The sequence below is a fragment of the Corvus cornix genome, chromosome 1A, assembly GCF_000738735.6.
Source record: "Corvus cornix cornix isolate S_Up_H32 chromosome 1A, ASM73873v5, whole genome shotgun sequence".
Taxonomy (NCBI): Eukaryota; Metazoa; Chordata; class Aves; order Passeriformes; family Corvidae; genus Corvus; species Corvus cornix.
Window position 1 is genome coordinate 1,730,731 of NC_047057.1, and position 21,444 is coordinate 1,752,174.

Below are 21,444 nucleotides of genomic sequence, written 5' to 3' on the forward strand. Positions count from 1 at the left end.
AACTAAGCTTGCAGTCAATAGTCATAGATCCAGCAGGCTCCAGCTGTCAGGCTTTCTGCTGCCTGCTGTTTCATTTCCCACAGTTTTCATCCCCCCGAGGAAGATTTCATTCTTCCCCTCCCTTCCTCCCAAGCAGAATGGGCATTTTGCAGAATTTGGTCAGGTAGAAATGCCTCCATGGCTGATTCCTGAGCACAGGCGAGATCAGAGAATCATTTAGGTTGGAAAAAACCCCCTCAGATCATGGAATCCAACCTTTAAACCAGCACTTCCAAGCCCACAACTCAACTGTGTCACCAAAAACCAATTCTGTGGATAAGCACAGTTCTTCCCTGCTGTTGCCAAGTCAATTCCCACTTGGAAGGACAGTTTGGAAATGGAAGAGCTGGGAAATGGAGCTACAAAGACCTTGCTATGGGGTGTCCATCTCATCACACCAGGACAGGCTGGCCTTGGTTGTCCCTCTTCTTGTAAGGATTTGTTTGGTCAAAGCACCCACTTCAATAGCCAGAGAAATGCTTTTAGACATAAAAGTGCTGAAACCCAAGGAATTTGGAGCATAAACATTGCCTGTATCACTCAATAAATCAAGAAATTAAGAAATCAATAAATCAATAACTCACCCTCTCCTTCTGTTTGGACTGGAGCTGTTTGTGAGAAAGCAAAATAAATTCTTTTAGATATGAAAAGGGGGTTGCAACCCAAGGAATAGGGAACATAAAGATTGTTGCTATCACTGAATAAGTAAGCAAACAAACAAACAAATAAACCTTTCCTTCTCTTTGGACTGGATTTGTTTGTGAGACAGGAAAATGAAAATCAGAGACACATAACCCATCTCGTCAAGTTTAATTCATCTAAAGGTTGGACACCCAGGCTGAGCAAAGTTTAGGTCTCTCTCCACAAAAGCAGAGTTTCATTCCCGCCTAAGTTCAGCATCTGGGACAAAACATCTCCTGGAGCTGTCGCTTTTGAGTTTTTGTTAAAATCAACCCAGGGGTTCTGAGTTAAAAATCCTCTCAGACTTTTTCTGGGAGCTCCCTGGGAAGGTTTTCCCAAAGCGGTCGTTGGTGCAGACTCCTGTGATAACCTCCAGTGCCAGGCAATATAAATCAGCTGGGATATCAGCCTAACCCTCCCAGGACCTCCCCAAAACATTCCCAGAGCCCACGTTCCTCAGGCTGGTGAGACACCAGGAGCAGATGGATTAAAATTCCGTATTCCTTTCAATGCACTTTATGCTGGTGGGGAAAAATGCAACCTGCAGAAAAGCTTCATGGAAGAAGTCTCAGGGCTCCTCGCTGAGAGGGGTTTTGTGCTCAGAGGGAACCCTCTCTGGTAGTTTGATTACTTTTGGAATCAGCAAAACGGGCTGAAGGAATTGTGTTTCTTCAGCCAAGGAAACAGAGGCCAAGTGGAGAAGGAATAATTGTCTTCCAGGAGACTGGAGGTGCTTGAAAAAGCGATGAGAGCAATTCTTCTAGTTTTCCTGGGAGAAAAGTAAGAAGTGAGCTTTATTTTCAGCAAAAAAGGTTCATTTTGGATACTAGGGGAGACTAGAAGTCATGCTCACAATAAAATACTAAAATGGCTGAACAGGGATGGCTGTGGAATTCCCTGATTAGAGCTTTTCACAGTTGGGATAAACTTGTGTTGAGCCTGAGCCAGATGCTTCAGCTTTGATCCAAGGAACTCACCTGCCATTCTGTGGCTTGATAGATTCCTTGCAAAGGAAGGATCGCCTTAAACCAAAACTGATTCCACAGTTCACTTCTCTCCTTAGTATGAGCCTTGGGGTTTGGCCCTAGGGTAGCAGGAAAACACTTCTCTGTGCCTTAATATAATTTATCATCTCTGCACATCCAGGCCGCTGGATGATGAGGCTGATTTTAGGTTGTAACCCCTCAGCCTGGGGCTGTACTCTAATTCCATCTATATCTCTATAGAGAAATAGATAATTCTAATTCGAATTTGAATTTGAATTCTAATTTTAGTCTAATTCCAATTCTATCTCTGTCCCTTCATGTTCCTTCCTATGGGTTAATCTCTCCACTTCTCTTCACCAGGTCTCTCCAAGAGGCTCTCCAAAGGCCCTGCCAGCCTCTGCTGGGAAAGGCTCTTAGGTTTAGAAAGAATTCAGCCCACCTGAATGTGCCTTTAAGTGCAAAGAGTTTCCAGAGGGTACAACAGGACAAGTCCTGCATGGGCTGGCTTGACAGCAAAAGGTTCTGGAGTCTACTCCCACCCTTGCAGCTCCCACTTCCATAATCATGTATCTTTTTAATGACTTGGCTGGAGATGCTGCCTGCAAGGCAGCCTTGGGAATTCTTCCCTTTTCCAGAGGCCAGGTTAGGATGATGAAGATATTCCACGATCAGTGCATGCTAATGCTGAGCTATCACATTACTGACAATTGTCAGGTTGCTTCCCTTTGGACTGGATGTATCTGGTGTTTTTGTACAGTGTATCATGGGCTAATTAATGCTGTTAATGATAATGGTTCTCCTGCAAGAAGCCTGGAGTATTATCTCTATTTATCTTCTTGTCACCATCCTTTTATCAACCCATTAAAGGCAAGCAGGCTATCGAGTGGGGCTATCAGCCCCAGCACGATAATTCACTTACACCCAGATGGAAAGCGCTCCGCAGATGGAGCATGGAGGCTCCCACTCCTTGTGAGGCCTGGGCTCTGCTCTCCTGGCTTCCCCTGCCCTCCTTCTCCCTGCACTTTGAGCCACCACCCAACTCTGCTCGAAGGTGGAGGGCGATTTATCAGCCTCAGGGCACATCTTATCAATCTTTAATATCTGCTGGAGACATGAGGACTGGACATTCTTCCAAGCCACAGATCGGCAAAGCTGCTCCTTCCTCTTCTTCTTCTTCTTTTTTTTTTTTTCTTTCTTTTGCAATCCACCATGGAGAAAATACAGTGTTTGGAAAGCGATGGTGTTCAGGGCACTGGGAAGAGGAGGGTAAGTGGTGTTTCATCTGGGGAAACTCAATTGAGATGTTCTTTCCCAGTCAGTCACTACCCCCGAGTGAGAGAGCAGCAAATTCTCGACATTGGCTCCCTGACTAAAAAGGAACAGGGTCTTTTGTGTTTCAGTGGTGGTGGAAAGAGCCACAGACACCTTTCCCGGGGGAGAAATGATCACAGCAACAGAAATCCATTGGACAGATGAAAGCAAACTCTCCTTATGCTCAAAAGCAACATAAATAGGAGCTGGGGAGGTCTGAGGCAGAGGCTGCAGAGAGAAACCCTTTCTGATACGTGTCTCTTCTCTGTCAAAACAGCTTAATATTTTTTTTTCTCAAATGCAGGCTTGAAAGCTGCCTTTGTAAAGGAAATGCTTAAATAGAAAGAGCTTGAAGAAGATGTAGGGATAATCTTCAGGGATCAGTCGTTGTAGCAAGAAACTTTGGAGAACACAGGCACAATCCAGCCATTAATCTCACCATTGCCAGTCCAAAGTGGAAAAGGAAAACAGTTCAGGGTTTGAAAAGCACTGGCACCTGGGGTCTTTCTGCAGCCCTCTGGTTTCCCAGCCTGGAGGGCTCACGTGTCCTGGCTTTGCTCCTCAGCCACATCCACACAACATTTGCTGTTCCACACAAAATCCTTTCCCTGGTTCAAGACACCCCAAGACGTTGTGAGGCTGGCAGGGAAATCACAAACGCTGGCAGAACAGCATCAGTGCCTTCCACCAGCTCTCTGCAAACTGCCAGCCTGCTATTTTATGTTTCTTTTCTTTGTGCTTTTACACCTGGGGAACTGTGATTCCTGTGGATTTCCTTCTGGCTGCCGTGCAGGACAGAGCCAAGTCTCATCCGTATGTGACAGAGAGGAGCTGCTTCGTGTGGCAGCAGCGGGAGACAGATGCACAGCCCTGCTCCTCGTCCGCTGAGGACACAGAGCCAGGAGCAGCCGAGGGCTGAGAGATGTGAATCAACAGCATGAAATAAAACAATAAAAAACCATCTAATTCAGGTTAAGACATGCAGTGCACCAAGGCACCCTCTCAGGGTGTTGTTTCCTCGGTTACAGAGTGAGGAGAGTTCCAACTCATCTTGTGGAGGAGCTGTAAAAGTCCCAAATCTTTCCCATGGCATCGTGCAGGGGCTGCAAACTTTCAGCAAGTTAAGCAGATCCTTCTCCTTTGGCAGGATGAGCCTTGACTTGCCTTTTCCCTATGCCACCAGACTCAGCAGCGAGAAAAATAACTTACACTTTTGCCCTAGGACACCAAATCTGTAGGAAATCCATGGATTTCTTTACCCCTCATCCAGCTGCTGCCTTGTGCACCATGCAAAAAAAAAGGAATTTCCCCAAGAATCAGCTCCACCTGCTCAAGCAAAGATGGATGGACCAAGGAGAGTGTGCAAATGGTGTGTTCCTGCTGTCTCCAAAACACCCAGCTCACCTGGAGACACAATATGAACCCCTCCCCTGGCAAAATTCCTTGACAACAGATTATTTTGGGAAAATACTGTGCCCTGTGATCCAGCTTGTCATCTATTTTTTTTTTTTTAATCTGTATAACCATTTTATCCATTAAACCCTCTGCAATCTTCTCTCTCTGCTATTAATTGTTGTGATGTTGTCAGTTGGGAGCAGTTTACTCCTGGAAAAGTAGTAGGCATAATTCTGGGGACGCCCACCAGATCCCAAATTTTCCCTCCTTTTCAAGTAAAAAAAGCTCCATTAAAATGTTGTGCCTCACCTGGAGTTCTGCTGTAACTCAGAGACTGAAGAAAAATACGCTAAAAAATTACATCTGTCATGAAAAACTTGATTTGAGAGGTCAAGTTTTCCAAAGCTGGGCTTTGTCTGGATATGATTCAAGCCTCGCACGAATCTCCTGGGTGACAAAGAAGAGGACACAGCTGGCAGGTGACTCTGCAGCGGGGCTGATCCAGACTCTGTGGCTCCACCAGTCCCTCTGGATGTGGCCAGATGGAAATGTGCTCATATTCAGCCCCCTGGTTTCAAGGCTGCAGAGCTGGTGCTCTACACACCCCGAGGATTTGAGAAATTGTTCTTATTAGGGAGAGCTGGTGAGAACACAGAACGAAAAAACCCAAATCTGCACAAAACTTCCTCCCCCTGAGGCTCTGAAAGTGCCCAACAAATGGCTCAGCTCCCTCCTAGATCGAGTTTTGGACAGCTGGAAATCGTCTGGAGCAACGTTTCATCTTCATTTCAGCCCCAGCCCCCCTGATCCAGCTAGGAGTTTTGATGCAATCTGATTGAAGTGTGCCCAGGAAACAATATGAAACATAAACACTGGGGATGGCAAAAATCAGCTGGACATGCCTACTCATCTATTTACCTCTGAAAGCCTCCCCAGAGATAATGCCTGAGTTCGTTCCACAAATGAGGAATAATGAGAAAGGGAGCGTTGGCCAATGGCTGCCATTTTTGCAAACACCATCCCTGGGCTCAACATTTGTCCCCATTTATTTCGCACAAGTATTTTCCTTTTTTCGGACTCTATTAACTCTCTCTCTGCCTTTTTTTTTTCTGTTCCTAGTGTCTTTCTTACAGCTCTGAAATGCAACAGGTGAAATGTCCTGGTCCAAAAGCTGCTGGAAACAACAGGAGCCCCTGATGTCCAGCAGGCTGTGAGGTAGAAAATGAATTAATGTCAATATTTAATTAACAATTACAATAATAATAAAAAGTGTTGGGTGGTGATTGCAGCTCCTTGCTGGGTTATTGCATATACCCAGATGGGCTCCTAGATAATCCAGGAGATCTTCTCTCAATTCCTGCTGCTTGCTTGCCATGCTGTTCTCTCCTCCAACAACTTGTAGTTTTGTTTCCCTTGCTGAGTGAATTGTATTTTTTGGGATGCACTTCCACTGGAAGCAGGAGATGTTATTGCAAAGTGTGTGGGAATACAAGAGCTGGCTTTCCACAAGCTTTATGGATGTGGAATCACCGTCCTAGTCCGGGATACAAGGCCTGGAAAGGGTCCCCGTGCCCTCTGATCCAGCTTGCCATTCCTTTTTTTTTTAATCTTTACAACCATTTTATCCATTAAACCCTCTGCAATCTTCTGTCTTTGCTGTTAATTGTTGTGATGTTGTAAACTGGGAGCAGTTTACTCCTGGACAAGTCAGGAGGAGCCTTGATGTCCAAGAAAGTAAAAAAGAAACTTTTATAAGTGATCTATGGCATGTTCCTTGCCCACAATCCTGTCCAAGGGCAGGGCACTGAACCCTTGGCTCTCTCTGATAAGGTGGATATAGATAAAAGATGTCTAAAACAGGGGCTTTGTAAAATTATTCAGTAGTTGTAAACCCCCAGCCCTGCTCGCAAGGCACGAAAATGAAATAACAACGGTTTCATATTTGCCCAGTGCTCTGCAAGTCCATGAAAACTCATTTTCTCTCTCAAAGATCATGAAATAAAAACCCTGGGTCTTCAGGGAGTGGAGAAGTGGGGCAAACACTCGATGTAGGACCAGAGGGGAGCAGAGGGAGTCACCGAGACTGCTCAGAAAAAGAACAAAGAAGGAAGGGTTTGAGGAGAGGTGAAGCTGAGAGAAAGGACAGAAAAGTGGAAGAATCCTCTTAACTAAGAACACAGAGCTGTGATTTTTTACATATTTAAAAAATTACTTCCACATGAAACAAAATGAAGAAAGCTCCTTTGATGGGTTTATTGCTCTGTTTTTATGGATCTGGTTCTTGTTCCTACGAAGGTCTCATTCCATCACTGGGGTTTTATGGTGTGCTCACCCTCCCTTAAAATAACCCCCAATGTGGGTTTTTGTGTCGGAATTGAGTCAATCTCTCCAGTTTCCCCACATTTGAAATGTCACTCTCAAACCCCTCTCCAAGCTAATGCATCAGGAGCAAACATAATAAAAAGGACTGTTTTAATGGGGAAAAATAAGAAAAATCCATGTTCTAATGCAACATTAAATTATGGTTTAGAGCCACAAGAGGCAGAAAATGCAAGTTCCCAGAGCCCACAGAACGACCCCAAAATGATTTGGAGAAGGGATCACAGTCCCAGTGGTCCAGGGAGCTTCAACCCTTCAGCCTGGAATTCTTCTGCTAATGTGCCTCTCCCGCCCTTTCCAACACATTTCAAGCATTGTAAAGAGCAAATTAGACCAATCTCTAATATTCTAAATTTATTTTATGTGCTAAATACTGCTTTGTTTAATGCCACACACTTTGCTAATATAATACATTAGGTTTAATGGCGCAATTTGTGGAAAAATATCCCAGAAAAACACTTTGAGTGAGCACTCTCCATCCATCTGAAACGGATATAAACAGGTATGTGAGGAGAGGGAGAGGGAGCCAGGGTTTAATGGATGGGATAAAGAGTCATTCCCATCTGGCTGCCTCCAGAAAGTCTGAGAAATCAGATTTTTGAAGAAAAAAGAGATGAGTGAGGAGAAACCGGGCATTGGCTGGGAGCAGGACAAACCCACCCCACACCCGTGGGTACTTCGGCCTGTGGGATGTTTAAGGCGCCCTGTAGGGTGACATGAAGTCCTTTTTCCCACCTTCTGATGCACATTTTTATCTTTCCTTATCCAAGATGTGCCTCCCTCAGCTCAAACCCTCTTTAGGCTCCCACTTCTGCCATTCCCAGCATCCCATCAAGCCTCAGAGAGCTCCAGCAAATCCCACAGAGGCTGGCAGATGAAGGCTGGAGGCAGCAGTGACATTGCTGCGGACACTGCTGGCCGTGGTGGCTCCTGCCACAGCAGGACCAGTAGAACAACCCTTGGGAAGATGGAAAAACATGGGATGAAGGGATGCTGGGTGTGGGAAACACCGCTTTGTCCAGAAGTCACAGCTGTGCTGGGCCTCAGGTTTCTCCTCAGAGTAAAGGAGGGTGAAAATATCCCTGATCCTCCTGTCTCTGGGAGCAGTGCTGCCTTTAAACAGCCCTGCATGGGAAAAGTGAAGTTTCCTGGCTTTGCCTTCAAAGGAAGGGGCTCCAGCCGTGTAGGAATTGTGATATTAGGGACAGGAATTAGTGCTGGACTTGGCACTGCTGGGTTAATGTTGGACTTGATGGCCTTAAGGATCTTTTCCAACCTAAATGATTCTATGATCCTGCTTTGGGAAGAAATGCCAGGGGGATGCAGTGGTGCTTGCTGCTCATGGATAAAGGGTTTTGGAGTGGGCAGGGGACAGCAGCAAGGCACAGCAAAAACCTGCAGCTTTTCTGGGGCACAGAGGGAAAAACACCCCACAAATGCAAAGAGCAGAAGGACATGGGGCAGCATCACAGTGTAAGCAGACTGTTTGTCCCAAATAGAAAGGTTTTCCTCTCCATCTTGACCCAAAAAGGAGCGGTGATTTATTGATTTAGGCCTGTTCACATCCATTCAGCACAAAAATCCCTGAATGGACATGACATATGTGAAGTTTTTGAGTGGCTGGGAGCTTTTTGACTCATCAGCATCCGTGGAATCAGAATTAACCTATCTGGGCTGCTCACTTCAGCCCTTTGCCCAATCCCTGGCAGCCCTATAATAGTCCTGTTGACCTGTGGCCAAGCACAATCCCCCCCCACTGCTCCTGCATTCCACCGTGGTCCTCGTGAGTGGCCCCATGATGGGAAAATATCCATGCAAGAAAAGAGCAGGAATTACAGCACTGAGGAGGCGATGATCTTCAGGAATTAATCCAGCACCACATCACACCCACGTTTAGCTGTGTCCATAAAATTGGATTTGCTGGGAGCTGGGGGGATTTGCCCTGCTCAGGTATTAGAGGCTCTGCAAACAGCGGCACTGACGGCACGAGGCTGCTGCAGAAAAGGCTCAGAGGAGCCCGAAGTGCTGCAAAAATTCAGCACTGCAGAGTGACAGGGCGGGCCTGCAGCGAGGGAAAAGGTTCTGGGACAAAAGCCCTGGAAAAAATATGTTGGAGAGAGGTTTGCACCTTCTTTACTCATCTGGGCTCAAAAAGTGGGGTTGTGGATGTCTCATCTCTGGAAGTGACCAAGACCAGGCTGGATGGTGTTTGGAACAACCTGGGATAGTGGAAGGTGTCCCTGCCCATGGCAGGGGTGGCACTGGAGGGGCTTTAAGGTCCCTTCCAACCCAAATCAGTCTATGACTCTATAATTCTATGAAAAAATAAAAAAATGAGCCTTAGCTCACCTCTCCACTTTTTTTGACACTAAAAACTAATCTGAAAAGGTCTTTTCCAGCTGGTTTTTTTTTTTCCTTTCCTGCCTGATTTTTACCTTAGAAATAGCAAAACCAGCAAAGACACAGGAGGGTCACTGTCGTGCACTGGAGGGTTTTTTGCTCTTTATCAGAGACATTCATAAGTTCACGACAAAATTTCTTTCTCCTACCTTGTTCTCAGGCCCTCGAGCTGAAGGGGAGATAAAAATGAGACAAATGCCAGCTGGAAGATGAATTGGAATCCCATCCCCTTCTCAGTTACTCCCTGTCCATCTTTTTTGACAACTTGGGCCCTTCTAGCCACAGATTTGTCAGGTGGCTTTTTTTTATTATCATTACTGTTAAAAAAGCCATGGAAATCCTTCTGCTCCTGTGTGCCATCCATCTTGCCAGCACTTTGAGGTTGTTGATTAACTGAGCTTCTAAATAGTGCTGTGGTGGTGGGGGGGAGCTGCCCGTGTTTGTAGGAGAGGTGTGGGAAGGAGGAGGCTGAATTTCCCTCCCCAAACCCCACAGGTGGGATTCAGCCAGCTCAGATAAAGGTGCCCCTGCAGGGGTTGGTGGTTGAAGTCCTTTGACACTCCACAGAGGGATTTATCTGCCCTTAAAGCAAATACCTATGTTTGGCTTGTAAAAAGACAGAGTTTGGGGAGGTGAATCCTACTTCAGGGAGCTCGTACAGGACTGAAAAATAAATTTGTGTTGGAGGCGAGAGTGAGTTGCAGCAAGCCAGGAGCACAGGCACTGCAAAGTTTCATGTTTCCTTGCAAATCTTGCTCAGTTTGTGGCTTAGAGCCAGAAATGACATCCTGGAGATGTCTGTAAAACCACAAATACCGCTGAAAGATACAATAACCAGGGGGCATCCACTCTGCCAGGCAGGCAGCACTTTGTAAAAACCAAGCTGAAAAAAACCACCAGGACATCCTCCTGGGGGGAGCTTCTGCTGGCTGCATCCTCACAGCAGGGATTTGCACAGGGTCAAAAAGCTGTTGGAGAAATTCCTGAGAGAAAAAACCCAAATTCTGAATGACTCTTGAATATACCGGTCCCATTCCCAGGCATCTGTAGTGGGGATCTTGCTGGAGGGAAGCTTGTCAGGGTAATTCTGGGGTTTAGGTGATGGTGAGTGCTGGGTAACATCAGCATCCATCCATCCTTTTGTCCGTCCATCCATCCATCCATCCATGCCTCCATCCATCCATGGATCCATGCATCCATCATCCATCCATCCCTCCATCCATCCATCCATCCCTCCCTCCCTCCATCCATCCATCCATCCATCCATCCCTCCCTCATCCATCCATCCATCCATCCATCCATCCATCCATCCCTCCATCCATCCTTCCCTCCCTCATCCATCCATCCATCCATCCATCCATCCATCCCTCCATCCATCCTTCCCTCCCTCATCCATCCTTCCCTCCCTCATCCATCCCTCCATCCATCCATCCATCCATCATCCATCCATCCATCCCTCCCTCATCCATCCCTCCATCCATCCATCCATCCATCCTTCCATCCCTCCCTCATCCATCCCTCCATCCATCCATCCATCCCTCCATCCATCCTTCCATCCATCCATCCATCCATCCTTCCATCCCTCCCTCATCCATCCCTCCATCCATCCTTCCATCCATCCATCCATCCATCCTTCCATCCCTCCCTCATCCATCCATCCATCCATCCATCCATCCATCCATCCATCCCTCCCTCATCCATCCATCCATCCTTCCATCCCTCCCTCATCCATCCATCCATCCATCCATCCATCCATCCATCCCTCCCTCATCCATCCATCCATCCATCCATCCATCCATCCATCCATCCATCCCTCCTGCTGCTTTCAGATCCCAACCCAGTGGCACTGGGGACATCCCTGAGCTTCCACACCTCCAGCACAAAGATTCCCTGCAGCAGAACCTCTGCTGGTTGGCAGAGAGGGGACGGATTGGTGTTCCCACTCCTGATCCTGCAGGGATGGGTTCACCTTGCAGGCAGACTCTGGGCACACATGGATGAGGGAAAACTGCAGAACCATGTCCCAAAAAGCACCTGCTCTGTGACTGAACCAAGCTGCAGCGCCCTGGCAGTGTTTGCAGCCTCTCCACTTGCCTGTTACAGGTTTCACAGCAGGGGCTGGGCACCAAAGCACAGAAGGTGGATTTGGGCTCAGGCCTGTCCATGCACCACCGAGTGTGACCATCCACCAAATGTGTGACTGGAGAGAGCTGCTGTGACAGCACAGCAGGGACAGCAGGGGTGGGAACCACCTCTGCCAGCCAGATCCAGCCTGGGCACCCCTGGAAATGCCTCGCTGCGGCACAGGCAGGAGTACAGCAGGATTTCCCCCTGGTGAATACATGAATACACCAGGGTTCCTCTCTTCTGCTGTTGCAGACATGAACAAACACAAACCACACCCTGCCAAACTTCACCCAGACACTCTCTGGATTTCTCAATGCACAGCTTTATGGAGTGTCAGGCACCAATTTGCCAAATTGAGGCTGCTCCAGCATCTCCCCTGCATTAACAGCTCCTCCTGTGTCCCTGATTGTCATCGCACCACCATGACTCCGGCAGCTCTGGAGCTGCAGTTGCTGCGTTTTGCTGTCACATCCCTGCAGCTCCTCCAAAGCCTCAGAGAAGCAGCCGTGCAACGGGGCCCTGAGGGATGGGGGTTTGCTCTGATATCTCTCCTCACCTCTTGTCTTTGCCATCTCTTGCAAGAGGGCAACCTGCACTGTGAGACTCAGATAGGAGCAGAGAGAAGAACGCAGCCCCATAGTGCTCCTGGTTTGTTATTTGGGGCTTGTTTTGGTTGGTTTTTTTCATTTGTTTGGGTTTTTATTGGAAGTATCTCTAAAGATCCTATTCCGTGGGGAGTTACTCTGCACCCTGTTAATTCCTACTGCGGATTCCCTTTGGTTCTTCCTGGGTACCTGAGCATCAGAGAGGACTAGAGGAATTCAGCTACCCTCTAAATGGTGCCTTTCAGGCCTGATTTCCACGGGAGCAAAACCCCAGATGGTTTTTATATTTGAGTTCACATCAGGTGGTGCCTTTTGCAGAAGGTCTGAGTTGCAATTCTCGTGCCAACCCTCTTCCCTCTGACATCAGCAGACACATCCTGGGATAGAAGGAGACAGCAGGAGTGCCTTGCTGCGACTGCAGCTTGTGATGACACCAGGAATGGGTTTCAGAGCAGAGCAGGGTTCATTCCAGCTTCCCTTTGAAACCTGGGATAGTGGAATTTGTCCCTGCCCATGGCAGAGCGATTGCAACTGGGTGACCTTTAAGGTCCCTTCCAACCCATTCTACGAATCTGTGGAAAGATATCGGGGTGGGGGGGGACGGGACTGCAGGTCTGGCAAAGCTGAAACTGTCAGAGATAATTTGTACTTTTAATCGTGCCCACATTTCCCTTCCTGCCATCACACTGAGCATTGCCAGGATAAGGGATGCCGTTATTCCCACGGGAATGACCCTGCGGCTCTGGAGGGAAGGATGCTTCACACCGAGCTGGTCTCTTGGCTCCACACCATATCCAGGGGCACAGTGACCTCCAGCCTGCCCCAGGAGCTGTCTGACCCCCAAGTCCATCCCCGAGCAGAGCTGGAAACGGGGCTGCAGAATTTCCTCTTTTCCACGCACGGCTACTTGGGGCTTGCAAGGGACACGCCAAGGCTGTGCCCTGCCTGAGGAGCTAAAGCATCACCTGGAGTAAATAATAATAGTAATAATAATAATAATAACAGCAGAGCTATTCTCATGTGGCACGTGCCCTTTTGTGTCTGATTAATGCTTCCCCAGGGCACAGAGCCCTCCCTGAGCTCCCGAAGCCGGCGATCCCCTCCGGCACCGCTCTCCCCGTTACCATGATACTGTTATTGTTGCCTGCTTCTCCCCTCTCCCTCCCATTGACTTTAGGCAGATTAGAGCAGGGAGATGATGGATGGCTGGATTAGATGCTGCACACCTACTTCAGGCTCACAGAGTGATATTTTTCTGTCCTATTTGGATGCATCTCTCCCACTGTGAGCACGAAACGGGGAATAACAGGGAACAATTGTTGCAGGGCAGCGGCTCTGCTTTACACATTCGTGCTGCATCCACCCATTCATGGCATTCAAAAAGGAAAAAAAGTAGCTGAAAAACATAATCAATTACAGCAGGAATGCTGCAAGGTGAAATGGAATAACCGTGTGCTTCACCGTTCAAGGTTCAGTGAAGGTCCCAGGCAGGGAAAAAGGAGAGATTGCTGCTGGCCTTTAAGGACAGCCACCTCTCTCTGCTCAGAGGCTGAGTCCCACGTAATCCAATTTCACATCCTGCCTTTAAAATGTTATTGGATCTTCCGGGAATTCACAAACGTTGGAACTCCCAGTAGGGGAACAGCAGGAACCAGGCAGAAGCCCAGGACTCCAAAGTGCATTTACAGGGCTGGAGCAGCACAGGTGGGTGCTGGAGTAAATCTTGCAATTAAAAGTGTCCTCTCTGGGGCTGGATTTGCTCTTGAGGGGCTACACTGCAGCTGAGTTTCCAACGGAGCTCTAGGTTTCAGGTCTATCATTTCCCCTATAGTAACCTGGTTTATGGAAGGTGTCCCTGCCCATGGCAGGGGATTGGAACTGGATGAGCTTTAAGGTCCCCACCAACCCAAACGGTTCTGTGATTCAATGATTCAATGATTTAATGTTGGTAACAGCAACTAAATTGTAATCAAGGATCCTCTCCCCACTTTCCCACATCACTGAGACCTTCAGGAGGTCTCACATTGCCCTTGGGGGCCACACTGCTTCCAGGGCATGACCTGATCTCCAGACAGCTGGAAGATCATGGACAGTGCAAATAAACAACCCCATCCCAGGGAGTTCCACCCTGTGCCTGGGATAAGATTGCCTCAGAGGGAGGAAGAAGAATGAGTGGCACACCAGAGTCATCCTGGGATGCCAACCTCTCTCCTCCAACAAAAATAAACTACAAGTGACCAAAGACCTGTCTGAAACCCCAGAGATGCTGGGAAGCTGCTGGAGTGGCTGGGCCTTCCAACACTGCTGTCACAGCCAAGAGAGGAGAGGGGATGGATATTTCTGAATTCCCAGCTGTCGCAGCAGCGGGATTTCTGCAGAGAGCATTTATTTGGAAACCTTGCAGTGACTTCTTTTACAAATACAGGCCCAGGATTTCCAGGCAAGGAGCTGTATTAGGAAAGATCTGGCACACCCTAAATAATAATCATTATTATTAGTGTAATTATATTAATTACTGTAATTACAAGGAGGGCAAGACACTACAGGAATTGCAGATGAGTAGGGTGTATGCAGATGCCAAATGTTAGTGGGTTTTCCCTTCCTCTCTGCAGTCTAAAAGCATCTGCTCTGCTTGGGAAGAGGGGGAAAGAGCTCCAGAAGCACACACACAACACACACACACACACAAACTCCTCCAGCCCGCGCGTGTCGAGCTCAGAGTGTCAGGTAGGAAATGCTGCCAGAGCCTGGTAGGCAAAAATTGACAAGGGAATCCAGTGTTATCTGGAACTGCTCTCTCCAGAGAGGCTGAAAATCTTTGATAGGTTCACTCCAGGGGAAATAACTTTGGAGGATAAGAGGCATTGATGTGCGCTGAGCAAAAGGCAACCCGTGTGCGCCGGCACGGCGGCGGCTTGGAGTTGACATGCATTCTTTTTTCCATGTCTCTTTTTTCCTCTGCTCATTTCCTCTGGTTTTTTCCCCATTTTTTTCCCTTCCCTTTTTCTAATTTTGCTTTATTATCATTTTCCAAAGCAGCTGCAGGTCTCCCAGTGATGGTGAAGGATAGAAAGGATCGAGTCGCGCCGGTGCCTTCGTGGAGTGGGGGAAGTGAGAATCAGGAGATGGAGGGAAGGAGGGAGGGGAAATGTCAATAGGCAAATCTGAAAAGCAAACCTGGGGAGGGGCTGTGTATCTAGAGTGGTGTGTGTGTGTGTGTTTGTGCTGATGGAGCCTCTGATGGAGCAGAGGAAATATTTTCAGAATTTTTCCCCATCTTTGGAAAGGAGGGAAAGGTGGAGCCTCTTTTGTCAGGAAAATCTGCAGCAAAATTCCCATCCTTTTGCAATCCAGTGCTCTGTCCTTGTATCTCAGGGAATCAGATGCTGTTCCTGCTGTGGCACAGCCCACACCACTCCTGGAGGGTTTGCACCCTCTTTATTGCCTTCCAACTTCTCCATCGCTGCACAACCACGGCCTGAGCGAGCACAACACCTCTAGAACAACACAGCCCCAAATTCTGATCCTAAATTCTGGTCCAGTGCATCCAAGCAGTTGGATAAGTTCACTTAGGGCTGGGGCTTTGCTGGTTTGAGGTCTGTGGGAAGCACGTTGCTCCCACTCTGCTCCACCCTAATTTCTGTTTCGGTGAGCTGGCGGTTTTTTGGGGATTATTTGGGACTTTTCGCAGCTGCCTGCAGCTTGCTGAGGGGTGGGTGGTTATGTCTGAGCTGCTTTACGGTCGGTAAAGAGGGATGGCTCCTTCCACAGCACCATTCATCTCTCCCAGCTGGGCTGAATCGCACTGGGGAAGTTCCTCTTTCTCTCCATCCACCATAAAAGGCACCCAGACAGCACGTGCAGATTTACACATCCCAGCTGATGACACAGAAAGTTGGATGGATGGATGGAACCTGGCCAGGAATCATTCTTTCCCTTTCATGAGGAATTTTTTCATCCTGCTCCAGTTTTGGGGTTTTTTTTACTCCTGCAGGACAGAAAGGGCTGGGGAAAACGGTGCTGTGAGGGGACATTGCAAAGCCTCTGGGTGGAGAGGGGGGTCTCTAAATGTTGCTATAGGGCATCCAAAGAAGTTCTGGGATGTGATTCCAAACCTTTCCTTTTGTATGAACTCACACAAGCCTGAACCCACAAATGGAAGATCACAATGAACTCGGGGGGAACTGTGGGACCCCCACAGCCCCTCCTCGCCCTCCAAGCCTCCCTCACCTGGGGACACTGCACCCCACAGTGCCTTATCTTCTCTCTCTCTGCACTGAAAGAGGATTATTTAATTTACTGGTGTAGTGCAAGGCAGGAACTCTGGTTGTCACCAGGCTAAAATAAAGGAAAAAACCATTTCCAGGTCCAAAGGGCTCTGCTTTTTAAAAAATTTCCTCCTTTTCTTGCATCCACCAAATCCCAGACAGACTCAAGGGGCTGTAGCTTCACCTCCTTCATGTATTCCAGTCTGTGCAGCATCCTCAGCCAGAGCCTGGCTGAATCAGTTGCCTGTGCTCTCTGTGTGTAAACTTCCAATTTCAGAGGTTTACTGGTTTTACCAACCCCAGAAAGGCTGAACAAAGATAATAATCATTACTATTCATCACACTGCAGTAGATTTTACATAAGCCAAGCAGAATTGCCATTCCATCCCTTTGGGAAGTGCAGACAGGATTGGCCTCCTGCTCTCCAGCACTTCCCAGTCCAAGTGCCCAGATCCTGGAATGTGACCTGCAGCGAGGCTGCAGTGGAAGAGCTGGCAGGAATTGCCCTCCCTGTTGATACAAACCCATGTTTTAACCACCAGGCCATCTCTCCTTGCTGTGCCTCTTCCAGGATCTGAGGATCTGGAATGATTGCTCAGGGAGTGTGGCTGATTCATCCCCCTGGAACTCTCACAAGGATAATGACTTATGGAATTTGGGGCCAACTGAATGACCACAGAGAACCTCTGCTGAGTGTCCCATCAACATTTCTCTGTCCTGGCTAAGCGCAGTGCACATCCTCACTGGGGTTAGAAAGGGAATTATGAGTTTTAATGGGATGAGTACCCAAAATAGCTGCCTGTTGTTTGAAATCACCATGGATTTCAGTTCTAGGGAAGCTTTGGCTTTACTGGAGCAGGATTCCCTGTTCCTCAAACTCATTCTGTTCATGAGATCTTCACAAGGCAGACATTTTATCACCACAATCTGTGAATTTGGCCCATCTGGCAGCAGCAGCAGCTCTCCAGGGATGGGGGTCTCCTTGTGTCTTGTCCTAGTAAGAGGTCAGGGATTTTGCTGCACAGGGGAGAGGTGGTACCAGCCCTGCAGCCTGTGCAGACACATCCCAATTCCATCGGCAGATTGATCCCAATTCCATCAGCAGATATGCCCCAGTTTCCTCAGGAAGGCTGAACAGGTGGGATGTGGTGCTCTGGGGCATCAGGAGCTCAGGCAGACCTGTGGGCTGCAGGTAGCACAGCTCCGTTTGGCCAAGTGCCCACAGCCTCAAAATCCACAGGGAAGTCATCTGAAAGCTCATGAAGCATCATCGGGTCAAGAGCCAGCTTGGAAGTCATCTTTGTGTCCCAGGAGACGTCTTCCAGATTAAAAAAATTCAAAAATTAAAAAGTCCTGCCTTGCCTTTGGAGAACTCTCAAACCCTCACATATCTTCCTGGATTGACTTCTTACAACAGTGTGGGCTGAGTTACGTGAAACATTTCCTTGCAGCTATCACAGAAGGAGGCAGGCTGGAGCTGGAAAAGTCTTCCCCAAAATCACCCAGCAGACTTGGAACTCCTGACATCTTCGAGCACCGAGAATTTCGGAGCTCCTGGATTCTGGTTTCATGTCCAGGAGGCCACGTTTTGTCTCTGCAGGAGGGAGAGCAGCCACATCCAGGGAAGCTTTTAGCCTAGGATCATTTTCCACCTGGAAGATGCAGGATTTGTTTCAGAAAAATAGTCAGGCAACAGTTATTTAGACGGAAATAATTCCCAGTGAGGGATTGCGCTGACCTTATAAACTGTGCAAGTGAACTTGTGGGCTCCTTCCCTCCCCTGATGGAATTAGCTCCATAAAATGCTTTGCAGTCCATTTCTTGTGGTCTGCATTTATACATATTTTACTCCATAAACATACATTTAATGTCCCCTTGGAAATTATTTCCTGCCCGTACTTAAAGCTCCGCATCATCCTGGGGCAGCAACTGGATGAAAAATAATTGAAACCATTAAGATCAGCTTTTATTTCAAAGGAGGGGAGAAAAAAAAAAAAGGTAATTGCTGGAATGTGTCTTTTTCAAATTACACAGTCCCTGGGATGCCTCTGCCACCGGTGTGTTTTAATGCTGCAACAAAAATGAGGTTTTCCATTGAGTTGTGATATTGCAGTTCTGACCACGTGGGACCACGGGGACCTGGTAACACCTGACTTGTGCCTCCAGCCCCAGCCAGGGACTCACGTCCCTCCACAGGCTGCTTTCCAGCATCAATTACGCTCCCACGTTTCCCTCAGAATGGCAATTCTCTGGGATTCTTTCTCTCCTGTTTTCATCAGTCCAAGTGTCAATATTACAACCCCTCGCTTTTCCTGGTTTGGCATGAAAAAGGTGACTCTGAGTTGGTACTAGGGTAGAGTGAGGCTGTTTTACTGATCCTGAAAAAATTTAGCTAAGCTGGGTTATTCTTTTTTCTCCTTTACCAGTTCTCTGGATCACCTGCCTAATTTCAGGCATGAGATTTAACACATGTTGATATTTCTGCGGGTAGAATTCATGTGAGTGAAGAAGTGTGAGGGACTGAAATGCGACACGATGGCATCTTCAAAATTAAACTGAGAGTCCAGGTTGATCTCGGATGTGCACATGCCCAAAACCCACGTTGTATTTACTAGCTTTATTCTGCCAAATTCACCTGTAAAGACATAAGGTAAATATCTCATTTTTAGGGAGGGTTAACAGGACTCTTTGTCCACAGTGAGGGTCCTAATGGTCATTTCCCACCGAACCTCTGACCTCCAGCTGTGCCAGAAACTCCCACCTGAGTGAACTCCCCCTGGTTTGGTTTAATTACAGCTGGTCCTGCTCGTTGTGGGCACGGATCCTAATTAGGTGTAAGTGGCAAAGAAAGAGCCGATCTGAGCTGCTGCTTGAGAAATACAGCCTGAAATCAAAGAAATTGGGGTCAGCACCTGACTACACTTCTCTAATGCTGGCTGCTGATTAGCTCGTGTTTACATGAGTGGCTACAGCTCCTGCTGCCGTGGGAGGCTCCTCAGCAGCGCTGGGCAGTGGGCACTGATGGATTTGTCAGCTCACAGGTTTTAATTGGCCAGAGAAGCTTCAGGACTCTTGGGAGTGGGTGAAATGTTGATTATAACACGTTACTAGAGCCCTGCAGGGGAAATTGAGGCACAGATGGGGTGAAGCAGGAATGAGAGCAGAGCTTAAATCAAGCAAATGGGTGCTTTGGGTGCTGTGCATTGTCCCCAAATGATGGAGAGGTGGTTTTGATGTCCAGCTCAGCCTGATTCCTTCATAGAACTCAGCATGACCTCGCCACGTGGTCCAGCAGCCCAGAACCCCCCCAGTCCTGGGCTGATCCCCCAGGTGGGCAGCAGGGGAGGGGGGTTCTGCTCCTGTGCCTCTCTCAGGTGAGACCCCATCTGCAGAGCTGCCTCCAGTCCAATGTCAGGAGGACCTGGAGCTGCTGGAGAGAGTCCAGAGAGGCCCTGGAGCTGCTCCCAGGGCTGGAGCCCCTCTGCTCTGGAGCCAGGCTGGGAGAGCTGGGGGTGCTCACCTGGAGAGGAGAAGGCTCCAGGGAGAGCTGAGAGCCCCTTGCAGGGCCTCAAGGGGCTCCAGGAGAGCTGCAGAGGGACTGGGGCCAAGGCATGGAGGGACAGGAGCCAGGGAATGGCTTCCCAGTGCCAGAGGGCAGGGCTGGATGGGAGATTGGAAGGGCCCGGGGCTACTCAGGGACGGAATGAATTCCTGGCAGTGCACTGAGGTTGTGGAAGAGCCAATCCAGCTCTAACTCCATCTAGGACTTCTCCATGGTGTAGAAGTGACTCAAGAAATGCCCATGGCAGAGTTGGGGACTGAATCTTCTCTCCAAGCCTTGACTCAAGAGGCACCACCGGGCTGTCACCTTCACTGGTCACATCTTTAACCAAAGTCAAAAACCTCCAGGGAGATGAGAGCTGGCCTGAGGAGAACAGCTTGCAGAAGGAAGGCTTTGATGAGAGCTGGAGGATGAGCCAAACTAACAAAGAAATAATTGCCATTAGGACAGAAAAAAAACCCCAAACAAACAAAAAATCTGTTAATTCCTGGAGCTGAGGTTTGTGTTCTGCCACAAGCTCAAGGCAAGGATCATTGTTGCACCCGGCCATGGACGGTGTGTGTGTGTGTGTTTCTCTCTGTGCGAGAGTCATAAGTTTAAAAAATTTATTGATTTTATAATTAAGGAGCTCTGCAATACATAAAGTTAAAAGCCGTGCAAGCGAATACACAGAGACCACATAAAGATAAACAAACATTTAGATTTAACACAGCATAAGTGCAATAATCACCCATAAACGTAGTCATCACCAACTGTTTAATATAGATCAGTAGCAAACAAAAGAATAGATGGGATGGAAATTATTATTTGTACTAGAGGAGCTGCAGAGGCCACAGGCAAGATCACATCTCTGCTGTGGCAGGCAGCACCCACATACATAATGAGAGACAGCCCTGGATGCAAACAGCTCCAAAATTAAGTCCAAATTCGGGAAGAGGAGCGGTGGAAGGAGGGACATGCTCCCATCTGAAGGTCGCCAGACTGCCAGGACAAAGCTGAGTCCTCCTGATGCCCAGATCCGCTTCCACCACAGAGCATACAAATGAGATTAAACTGGCAATTGCTTTTATTTCAGGCATAAAATAAAATTGTCAGGAAAAATAATGCAATTTCTTCCCAGGCTGTTTTGGCAGGGGCAGAAGCACTTTTTCAGCTAGTGGGGGACCTGAGTTCATGGACCCACTGCCCAGTGTGTGGGGAGAGACTCTTCCTCTTTCCTTCTTTGCCTTTTTGCTCTTTAGACATCACAAAATGTTCACTGAGCAGGAACTCTGGACTCGCTGTCCCAGCAAGGAGCTCGCGGGGTCATTTTTCTTCTGCTGCTCCAGTCACAGGGTAGGATTCATCTCATTTAACTGGAGATGTTTATATTTAAGATACCTCCAAACCTCCCTCGATGCTCAGCAGAATAAAAAACAAAACAAAAATGCCTGCTTTTTGGCCTTTTAGGGAGTGTTCAGACATTTATCCAAGGCACGGCAGCCCCTGAGTGTGAGCTGAGGGGTACCTGCAGTGGGGTGATGCCTCAGCTGGGTGTCAGGGGTGACCATCGTGGTGGAGCCGTCCCAAATCCCCAAATCCAAACACTCTCCCATTCCCAGCTGCAACAGGAATTTGGAGAACGCTCTCCCAGAGCATCCCACGGGGCCACAGGAGGGATGGGGAGTAGGATGGGCTTGGCCTCGGTCACC